The sequence below is a fragment of the Mus musculus genome, chromosome 3 (genome assembly GCF_000001635.26).
Source record: "Mus musculus strain C57BL/6J chromosome 3, GRCm38.p6 C57BL/6J".
Lineage (NCBI taxonomy): Eukaryota > Metazoa > Chordata > Mammalia > Rodentia > Muridae > Mus > Mus musculus.
The window spans coordinates 102,686,885-102,696,779 of NC_000069.6; the positions used below are offsets into that span (position 1 = coordinate 102,686,885).

A 9,895-nucleotide genomic window follows, 5' to 3' on the forward strand; every position below is an offset into this window, starting at 1 on the left:
TATAACTTGCTTTTCATTTTTACCGGGGGTGGGGGGGGTAACTAAGAGTCTTGAGTCTCAGAAGAGACTTTGAACTTTGAACTTTTAAACAGTGTTGAGACTGGAAGACTCTGGGGACTTCTGAAGTCACTGAAAGTATTTTGTACTGTGCCCTGATCGCAAGCCTGTGAAGGCCAGGGAGCGGAGTGTGTGGTTTGAATACAACTGGCTCCCACAGGCTCCTATGTTAAAATACTTGGTCTCCAGTTGGTAAAGCTGTTGGGAAAGAGTGAGCCTTGTTGGAAGATGCATGTCCCTGGACGCAGGCTTTGAGGTTTGCAACGCTTTCAACATTCCCAGTGTGCCCTCTGCCTCCTGATTGTAGACCAAGGATGTGAGATTTCAGCTGCTGTAGCCAACATGCCTGCTACTTCCTCTACTGCCTCGCCATGGTGGATGCTGAATCCTCTTAAGCTGTAAGCCAATTCAATACTTATTTTTTTATAAGTTGCTTTGGTCATGGTGTTTTATCACAGCAACAAGAATGTGACCAAGACAGGAGTAAGACAGTGTGTGAGTCTGTGACTGTTCTAGAACTTTCTAGGAAAAGGACAATCTTCTAGGAAATCCACTTGAGGCATTACCTCCCCAACCAGTTCTAAAATTCTAGAAAGATAGTGTCTGCCTACCTATACCCTGCCCTGGCACTCTCAGGCCAAAGTCATAAGCCGATCGGTGTACTTGAACATTGCAGCTCATTTTGACGATAACCTGAGCAGAAAGGACATAGAAGATTGATTGGCTATGAGACGGTATGCAACTTCACCCAGGGCTCAGAAGCAAGATCCACACTTTGGGACAAGCCCTCCTTTGCACACACCTGCTTCCCCTATTCATGCCCAGTGTGGCTCCAAGTTGAAGATTCTTAGAGGCTGTTGCTGAGGAAGTATGCCTTGGGGGGTGGGGGTGCACTGTTTAAAATAAATAGCACCATCCTTCCCAGTAAACTAAAAATATGTGAACATACAGACTTTTCTCAGCTGGAGACTCTCGTACATTTTTGCTCCACCTTGGTGCCTGTTAGCACTTGTCTGTTAGCCAGAACTAGCCTAACCCAAAATAAATGAATGGGTAGAAACGATTAATGGGAAAACCCCAGACGGAGCCTGTGTCTTCCAGCAGCTGCTTTTCATGACCCAGGATGCTTGTGTTTGTGGTTTCATGTTGCATGAATAGACTGCAGTCGTATGTTTGCTGGAAGAGGACTGTTCCTTGTTCGTTTGAGGAAATTCAGTAGATTGCATTTGACGGTGGGCTGGAAAATCGTTGTGACTTTCAAGCCATTACCTCCACTCTACCCATGTAAATGGTTATGGAATAGCACGAGGTTTTAAACTTAGCCGGCTATCACTCCAGGAACCAAAGCCATTTCTTTAACTAAGGAGACTGCTCAAGCCTCAGTTTCAACCTCCTGAGGATGGGCGTAATGTAGCCAGTGAAAGGAAGGTACTGATGATCCTTATCACAAGAACTAAGCAAGCCACATTTTAAACACGCCTGGCCCAATTTCTCACACCTGCCCATGAATCACTGGGTTTCACACTCCTACTGCAAGCATCCTAAACTTCAGCCCTCAGGCTCCACCAGGCTCCAGGAAACTGCCTTACCAGCCCTTGGTATCAGTGGTGTGTGGAAGCTCCTGCCCCCACCACCCAGCCATCAGGAGTCACAGACCAACTCCAAGAAGCTGAGGCCCCAGCAGACGTGAAGCAGGGGAGGAAGAAGGTGTCTGCATGCCTTAAACCAAAGGGTCTCTGCCCAGGCTAGACCCAGCTGCGCCCTGGAGGAAACAGGATGGAACAGAGACTCTCTCAGCTGTCATCTGCCCAGGCCTCACATTGCCTCTCTCACAGTCTTGCCTAAATCAGGCCCAAGAGTTTTAATTAAATGTGTGAAGAAAGAAAAAAAAAAAGACAACAACAAAACAAAAACACTCCTCTTCTCGCACATGGGAAGGGCAAGCCTTTGCCACCCAGCATCCAGAAGGAGCTGGCCCTTGGAGAGGAGCTGTGTCACCTGGTGCCTTCTCACGTGTGATAATCAGCTGGCAGAAGAGCAAAGTGTGGGAAAGGCCCTAGAAGAAGCGAGAACAGTTCGATGTCAGCCCCAGCCCCCTCCCCAAAGTGCTCCAACTGTGGCTTCCTCAAAGTGACTCTAATTGTTTAAACAAGATTAAACAAGCATGGAATCTGAGAGGGAGAAGGGAGAAATTTGAAAAACAAATAGCAAGGGAATTTTTCTATCCAAAGACCCGAAACAAATCTAAACCGTAAGAACAGCTTTAACCTAGTAACCTTTTAAAATCCCAAATTGAATGTGTCCAACAGAATGTGTCCAGAGGAAGAGAACATCCCAGAGTGAACCCACACAGAGGAGACAGAGGGGCAGTGAGTCCATAGCTACCACTTTCACTGTACCATCAATGAAAACACACGCAAGCACACACACACACACACACACACACACACACACACACACACACACTCACATATGCATACACACATATATGCACACACATGCACACACACCCATGCACACACACCCATGCACACACACTCATACATCCACACACATACATATACACACACACTCACATGTGCACACACAGCCCTAATGCATTTCTGATCAGAACACCAACATCAGCCCCATAAAATAAAAACATCAAGAATGGCGCAGTAGATCCAACAAAGAGCACTGAGATTTAAGGATGCCAGGATGCTCCTAACTCCTCCTTGGCTCTAGATCTCCCATTCAGTCATTACCTGGCCTTGCACAGTTGGTCTTTATTCTGTAGCGTGCCCTTTCCCTGTCTTTCTTGGCTTGGGAAGCCCCACTCGCTCTTTACTGAACACGGCTGGAAAATACTTGGCCCAAGTCAATTCCCAGAGCCCAGGCAAAAATGCTGGGTGTGATGGTGCACAGTTGGAATCCCTGTGCTGGGGAGGCAGAGGCAGGGAGATCCTTAAGGCCCTCTGGCCAGCCTAGTCTAATGGTGAACTCCAGGTCAATGAAAGGCCATGTCTCCAAGAAGGTGGGTAGTATTCCTAAGGATGACACCTGAGATTGTCCACTAACTTCCATATGTACACACATGCAGGAACATTCAAACACAGACACACACACACACACACACACACACACACACACACACACACACACACACACACACAGGCTTTTCAGCAAAGCATCCCCTTGCCTGTTATCACTGCCTTCCGGTGCATATTTCCAGCCATTCACAGACATCTTGACAGCCATTTGCTTCCACAGCTCTGCCTCTCACAGAGTTGAACTTAAGTCACTGTGCTTCAGAAACACTGGCAGCACCGACTCTGTTGCAAAACATAGGATGTTTTCAGCAGATGTTTGTGAAGCTAAAACGGTTCTGATTCTACGCAGGTGATGCAGGATGACCCCTTAGTGGTCAGGAGGAAGGGTGACAGGATCCTGGAGTTAACTTAGCTACTAGAAAGGATTCCCCATCAGGCAGACCAGAAGCCCACCATCTCCTTGTGCACCCCTCCTTGGCACACACTAACGTTGGTCTCCGGATGCAGCAGGTAAAACACCCCGCTGGCCTGGTAACCTGCCGTTTTAAGGAAGCCACAGACTTCAGGATCGAAAGGGATTGTAGAAGCCACAGGATCTCCTCCAGAGATGCTCAGTCAAACTCAGTGGCTTTCACGTCATAAAGGAGGCATCCTGCCCTTGTGAAATGGGCTTCACTGTTATTTTTTAAAGAATACTATGTGAACATTTAGCCTCATTCATAACAGCTACCCTTCACAGTGCTCCATGGGGCTTCCTGCTGGGAAACTACACTTAAATTCTCATGTTTCATTCTGAATATCTTTTTGGAGACAGTGGGGATTGTTCAAGGGTGACCAGGCACCCTTGAACAACTGGATAGTTGTTACACCATGTTCCTCACTTAACCCATACAATCCCAGAGTTCCCTGTGCTCCTGACTCAATAAAGTCTCACTTAAACAAGACTCTAACAACCAAGAATGGGAGACAATCAAAATGTTCTGGGATTTTTTTAAGATTATTAAAAAGCAATCAAATAATAAACCATAGGTATTTTTATAATCTTCTTTTCCCATGTTTCCCTTTGACCAAGGTAGAGCCTCCTCCTAAAACTCTCTCTTTGGCTGTTTCCAGCCTAGCAGGCTGGACCCCTCTCCACAATACCCACCCCACCAGCCTCCTGATTTAAAACAAAAAGGAAAAACAAACAACAAAAACACTAATCTTACTTAGTTCATGGCTTTTAAACTTCCTTTAGTCTCCCACTTCCCTGTCTCTGCCCTACAAACAAGTTCTAGGAATGCCCTTGGAATTAAATCATAAACTTTAACCCCGCGTCATGAGGTGAAGAGAGACAAAGCCCCCAACACAGCATCTTTCCTCTGCAGCCCCTTTGCTGACACTGATGTCCCAGTTGCCCACTCCCACCACCTGGATCATTCTGAGAATGGCCCTTTGCATAATCCCCAATGTCTCTAAAGAGAAGCACACAGTACTGAACGCAAGAATGTAAGTGTAGTTTCCCAGCTGGGCCCATGGACCATGAAGAGGGGCCGTTACGAATGAGGCTGAAGACTACAAGTGACACTTATTTCACATCTAGGCGTGTGCCGCGAGATGTGCACTGATGGATATGTGCCCTGGTCAAGGCTAAGCATTGCCTGGCAACCCTGGGAACATGTTCAATTTGAGGGTCTCTCAGGCAACCCCAACCCTCCTACCAAAAGCATATGTCCACTAACATAGCAAAGTAATGCCTCATGTTGCTCAGAAACATTAAAGCAGCAGGAAGGCTGGAACCCTCAAAGCTTGTCAATAATTAATATTCACTGATGATTTAAACCATTTCTGGTCAGAACTAAGAAGTGAGAAAGGGTCTGTATTTGCTGTAGCCAAACATTATGTGTGTCAAGCATGGCGTGAGAGAAGAGTACATAGAGAAAAAAGGATGCATCTGAAGAGACTGACAGGAGACCAGCAAGAAGCCAGGCTGCCAGATCCTGAGTGCCTCTGCCAGCCTCTCTCACAGCTGGTTGAGGAGCCTAGGAAGAGCACGGCGAGAGTGCCCTCTAGTGGAAGGACCCAGAGTTTGGCTCCCCTCTGCTCTGGGTTTAGCCTGGGTTTACATTTTCTGTAACTTCTTCACTCACTTATTCAGTAGGCACGGGTTGAATTCTCTTTGTGTGCTAAACGCCACGATGAACGCCAGGGAAACATATCACTAAGACTTGACCATCACTCCCAAGAGAGTTTCAACCAGGTGAGGAGATTGGACAACTCCTGGGAGGGGTGCATGCATGTGTGTGTGTCCCTGTATGTGTATGTATGAGTGCATGCATGCATGTGTGCACATATGTGAATGTAAGTAAGCGTGTGTGTGCACTTGCGCATGCATGTGTGTATGTGTGTGTTTGTGTGTGAGTGTAAGTGTGCATGTGTAAATGTGAATGTGTGCGTGTACGTGTGCATGTGTGTGCATGTATGCCTGTATGTGTGTCTATTGTGAGGCTGTGCAGAGGTGGTGAATCAGGAGGATCTGCCCGACAGATGTGACCCTCAAGCTGAGAAGACGTTTAGTTGACAGGCAAGTGGACTATAGGTGTGTCAGTCAAGACAGCTGGGGCTAAAGATGCTCTGACCCATCTGGGGAGAGAGAAGGTGAAAAGCCAGAAAAGGCTGAGAGGATAAGCCTATGGTTTCTCATTCCTTTAAACATGACAGGAAGCTAGACAAGCAGCGAGCTATTTTACAGATTCACGAATGCATTACTCTGATGGAAAGGGAACAGAAGTTGATCCTCAGGGAAACAAGACTGAAGGCCAACAGAAAATGAGGGTCTAAATTAGAACCAGGACAAGAAGCCGAATGGAGGAAGAGATGTGGTAGAGAGCAGGTCAGCAGGACTTGCTTACAGAGTGGGTGTGGCGAGGAGGCAGGAATGGGAAATTCTCAATCAAGTCCCAGCTCCAGCTTGTGGGGAGGGGGCGAGCTTGATGGTGTGTTACTCATTAAACCAGGGATGGGGAGAACGTATATGAGGAAGACGGTAAGTTCTATTTTGAATATGGGGAATTGGATGTGGCTAAGAGGAAAATTCTGGGAGGTAATTGGTAATTGACTGTTTAGTCTGCAGCCTGGGGAATTGATCTAAGGGTTGGCAGCAGTGTATGGCATGGGAAGGGAAATGGCCTTCCAAGGGAGCAGCCACCATAGAAAGAGAACAGCTGCGGGCAGGCTCTGAGGCAAAGCTCTCTGTTCAGAGTGGAGGCAGATGCCCTGAGAGCTGAGAATAACTGAGAAAGAGAGCCAGGTAGGCAACTCCTTAGCGGTTAACAATCCTCTTGGAACCATGAAGATTAAGAGTCATGTAACAAACTCAGCATGCGGTAGGCACGCACAGCTAGCTCCCTCCCCTACTGTAGTAACGTGGCTAGGAAATTCAATGTAACAGAGCCCCGACCCACAGTAGATCAGCTTGTGTGAAGGATAATGGATGTGGCTCCTCCCACTGATGGGAACAGTGAGGGGTCTGGGTCAGTACCTCATGTGTGCTCTCCACCGAGTGGGCACTGTTGACTGATGTCTTCTGTGTTCACTGAAGTTTAGGAACAGATTCTGACATTTAGATCCCAGTAACCTCAATGACCTCCCCTGACGCCCAACAAGGCTGAAAGATAGAGATGACTGGCATTTCCTATTTATAGATAAGCACATCAGATTAATGAACTAACCAGTACCCCGGAGCTCTTGACTCTAGCTGCATATGTATCAAAAGATGGCCTAGTTGGCCATCACTGGAAAGAGAGGCCCATTGGACACACAAACTTTATATGCCCCAGTACAGGGGAATGCCAGGGCCAAAAAAATGGGAATGGATGGGTAGGGAAGTTGGGGGGGAGGGTATGGGGGACTTTTGGGATAGCATTGGAAATGTAATTGAGGAAAATACGTAATAAGAAGAAGAAGAAGAAACACTATGAAAGGTGCCTAATACTCCTCAAAAAAGGGGGGGGCCTCTTTAAATCATGTCATCTCTAGGCTGTCCCTCTTGGGGAGTGAGGAAGGAATAGGAACACACACACACAGACACACACACAGAGAGATACACACACACACACCCACAAGCATGCACACACACACAGAAGATGGCAGCCACTCTTTGCCAAATCTCAGGGTTCCCCCCCCCCTCGGTTCTATAAGTGCCTCAGTTTTCCACTGGGAAATGGGACTAAAGGGTTCAGTACCTCCCTTCCTTCCTCCTATTAGGGTCATGTTGGAGGCTTCTGGAGCTGAAGGAGGATGTGAAGGCCCACACTGGCTGTCCAGTTAAATGGCAGGAAGGTGCAGCCCTTGCCCCTCACTCCCAGTAGATGGGTATACTGAGAAGTTAGATCAGTGGTTGGATGCCTGACACTCGCTGCAGTCACTTCTGAAGCTGAGGCCAAGTGGAAGTATTGGGAGCATGACAGTTATCCACAATAATAGCAAGCAAATGGGAGCTCAGTTTGGGCAGTGGACCATCCGCCGAAAGGAAATGAGCTGCAGCTGAACTCAATTCTAAACTGAGCTACGTTGGATCACGATGCCTGCTCTCTCTGTCCTGCCCCCACCTCTTCCCCATTTCTAAGTTCCAGGTCCAAAAAAAAAATAAGGCTGGGCATCTCTATCAGATGCAAGGTACAGAAATCTCTACTTAGGGTTTCTCTAAAATGTCTCCCTTTTGTGTGTAGTACATAAATAAACACCTCTAACTGATCTGTCATCAAGGGAAATGAACCACCCTGAAGGCATTTGGCCACCTCAGCGTCAGAAACAACTAACCCTCAGGTGTCTGTAATGTTCTGTGACCGCCTTCTCGGCAAGCCTAGCCCACCCTCAGCTCACCTGTTCCTGGAAGCTACTTCCTCTGGAGGTTCTTAGAAGAAACCAGTAAGTTTCCTTTGCCCTACCCTACCTCTGTCCAATTAGTGAGGTGGGTCCCAGGAGCCACTAGCTCACCTCAGTCATTCACTCACCCTGTTTCCATGCCTCCAAAATACACTGAACTTTGGGGCATGGCTGGGGTTCATCATACTCTCCTGGCAAGGCTCTGAAGCCTTCCGTGGTCACGTACACCCTGAGTGGCTCCGTCACTAGCACAGGCTAGTCCTGCAGAGGCCCCAGACAAGTGTTAACAAAGAGTCAGCGGGAGCAGGAGATGATCACATTCAACAGCTATTTGTTGACCTCCCCCTGTCTGCTCTGCAGTGTACTAATGTCGCTTTGGCCCAGCTCTGAGAAAGAGCAGGGAGTATGGTGAAGGACAGTCCTTACAAGGAGAAAGCCTTCTCACTTGGCACCATGCTCCACTAACAAAGCTCTTCCAATAACAGCCATTTTGCCTCTACCTCTAGAAGAGAGGCTGGCATTGCGACTGGCCAGCCAATGGCATGGTTTCCATGTTCACATGAGAGAAACAGAGGCATGGAGATGCCAATGACTTGGTAAAGGTGTCCAGCACAATGCCAAAGATGAGACCCTGACTGTAGATCCAGGGTCCAGGAATGGAAAACACTCTACCACCCTCACCCTTAGACACAAACACAGACTATAGCCCAAACAGTAGATGGTGGATGCCAGGAGGACGTGGACCAAGACCATGTGCTAAATGCATCTGAAGAACCATGGAGGAGAAGGGCCAGCCACCCTGGAATCTCGGGGAGAGAACAGATACCCTCCACCTAGTTCTGGGCTTCAGGGCAGCAGGGGAGTTGGTCCCCTCTGGACTATTCTCTTCCACCCTTAACCTTCATCATGTTGCCCCTCCTCAGGCCCTAAGAGCAGCATTGCCATTCTTCAGTTAATCAGACTAACTGTGAAGAGATAACTTGATCTCAAATGGTGCGTATGTTCTGGAGGAAAGCGAAATGAACATTTCTCCTGCTACAACCAAGAGTTCTGCCAAGTGGACTCTACAGGAAGACTCCCCCCCCCCATACCAGTGTTTGGTTCCCAGTACCTATGAGGTGGCTCACAGCCACTCATAATTCCAGTTTCAGGGGGTCTGATGCCCTCTTCTGACCTCGGTGGGCACCGAGCACATATACATGTATGTGGGCAAAACATTCATACACATAAAATAAAATAAATACTTATTTACAATTTTAACATTTCTTTCCTTTTACAGTGAATGTGCATGTGTGTAGTACATGTGTGGAACTCAGAGAACAGCTTGTGAGACTCAGCTCTCTCCTATCACGTGGAGTTCAACTGTTGACCCAGCTCCTCAGCTCCCTGTAATAATTTGCTAAAAGGCAGAGGTAAGCTGATCACCTCTCCTTCCTGGCTGCAGACAACACAAGGCCAGCTGCCCTACGCGTCACTCCCAGGCCTCCCCACCATGATGCACACTCACGAGTCAAATAAACTTTCCTTCCTTAATTGTATTTGTAGGGGATTTTCTCGTAGCCATGAGAAAATTGGCCCACACTCCCATCCACCACTGCCCCCTTTTCTCTGTGTCTTCCAGTTCAGAACCATTCCAGGGGAAACCAAGCTGCCTTAGATCACCTTTTCACACAAGCCACACCTACCCAAGCCTACAGTTTAATTACAGTTAGGTCAGATACCCTCCCAATCAAGGAATGGTCTTGTAGGAAAATCAAAAAGGCTGTTTGCCAGAGCCTGGAGCTAGGAGGGAAGTTGGGTAGAACCACAGTGACACCCACTCCCTGTGTTCAGACTTGTCTTTCCTGTCCCTCCATGATGGCCTGGGGGCACGCGCTTCCTACTTCACACCTGCAATTCCTGGTAGCCTGTCAGATGAACCCCTGCTTCCTACATTCAGCCAA

The 9,895-nt window shown here is 47.9% G+C and overlaps 1 long non-coding RNA gene across 1 annotated transcript; it reads left to right on the top strand.

Moving 5' to 3' along the window:
• Positions 7,429 to 9,570, top strand: Gm40112. The gene is made up of 3 exons (XR_867534.3): positions 7,429 to 7,742; positions 7,833 to 7,994; positions 9,232 to 9,570. It is a non-coding gene; the product is annotated as a predicted gene, 40112 (long non-coding RNA).
• Positions 9,571 to 9,895: the final 325 nt, after the last annotated feature.